Genomic DNA, 1740 nt, shown 5'->3' with positions numbered 1-1740 from the left:
CAGCACCCTACCCGTATCCCTGACCGCCTTGGAGAGAGCTCTAACATACTTGACCTCTTCTTCACAACTAATCCTTCTGCTTACTCTGTTAATCTTTTCTCTCCGTTGGGCTCCTTCGATCACAACCTTATTACCTTAACCTGTGCTATCACTCCGGTACGGCCTGTGGACCCTCCAGGGAAACGTCGTCTGTGGCATGTTGGAGCCGCGGACTGGGACGCCCTCAGGCAGTACTTCTTTGATTTTCCCTGGAATGATTATTGCTTCCATGGCCGTGAGTCATCTGAGTGTGCCTTGCGCATTACGAAGGTTATTCTCTCGGGCATGGAAGCATACATTCCTTTATCATATCCTTTGACTAATGCAAGAAAGCCTTGGTTTAATCACATTGTTCTAATGCTGTCCGCAACAAGGAGAGGGCCTACAAAAGGTACCGGAGCCAACCCACCTCTGAATCACATCATCTTTACGTTTCTGCCCGGAATCGTGCTAAGTCTGTTCTTCGCTCTACTAAAAATAATTTCATCCATACTAAATGCTCTCAACTCTCCAACTCGAATTCTTCCCGCTCCTTCTGGCACCTTGCCAAAAATCTTTCTAACAACTTTACCTCATCATCCTTCCCTCCTCTTTTCTACTCTGATGGTTCTGTAGCTATTTCTTCTATTGATAAAGCAGATCTCTTCGCACAGACTTTCTCCTCCAATTCCACCTTAGACGATTCCGGTGCTGTTCCTCCATCACTTCCCCCCTCTGACTTCCTCATGGCTGACATTAAAATTTCTTCAGCTGATGTATTTTCTGCCATCGCTGGCCTTAGTACTAACAAGGCATATGGGCCTGATGGGGTCCCTCCTGTTGTTCTCAAGAACTGTGCTTCTGTGCTTACACCCTGCCTAGGCAAACTCTTTCGCCTTTGTCTGTCAACTTGTGCCTTTCCTTCTTGCTGGAAGTTTGCTCTCATTCAGCCAGTCCCAAAGAAGGGTGACCACTCCCAACCCTCCAACTATCGTCCAGTTGCTTTAACGTCCTGTATTTCAAAAGTTTTCGAGTCAATTCTCAATAGAAAAATTTTAAGGCATCTTTCCTATCACAACCTTCTTTGCGATCGTCAGTACGGGTTCCGTCAGGGACGCTCCACTGGCGATCTTCTCACCTACCTTTCAGACTCCTGGTCATCCTCCTTTCGGGACTTTGGCGAAAGCTTTGCCATTACACTTAACATCTCAAAGGCTTTCGATCGAGTCTGGCATAAATCTTTAATTTCCAAACTGCCCTCCTATGGTTTCTATCCTTCCATCTGTGCCTTCATCACTAGCTTCCTTTCTGGTCGTTCTATAGCCGCTGTTGTAGACGGCCATCGTTCTTCTCCTAGATCTATCAACAGTGGTGTTCCTCAGGGCTCTGTCCTATCACCAACTCTCTTCCTTTTATTCATCAATGATCTTCTAAGCTGTACATCTAACCCTATCCACTCATACGCTGATGACTCCACCCTTCACCTTTTCATTCGGTTCTCGCAACGCCCATCTCAACAGGTACTTCAACAAACAAGGGATGAGGCTATGGCACACCTAATGTCTGACTTGGCTCGTATCTCTGAATGGGGTAAAAATAATATGGTTGTTTTTAATGCATCTAAGACTCAGTTCTTACACCTATCAACCCGACAAAATCTTCCACAGGTATACCCACTAATGTTTAATAATATTCAGCTTAATCCTGCACCATCCTTGAACA

Source organism: Coenobita brevimanus, chromosome 106 (genome assembly GCF_032717465.1).
Source record: "Coenobita brevimanus isolate Jiangsu-jjx chromosome 106, ASM3271746v2, whole genome shotgun sequence".
In the NCBI taxonomy this organism is placed as follows: Eukaryota; Metazoa; Arthropoda; class Malacostraca; order Decapoda; family Coenobitidae; genus Coenobita; species Coenobita brevimanus.
This window is presented reverse-complemented; position numbering follows the sequence as displayed.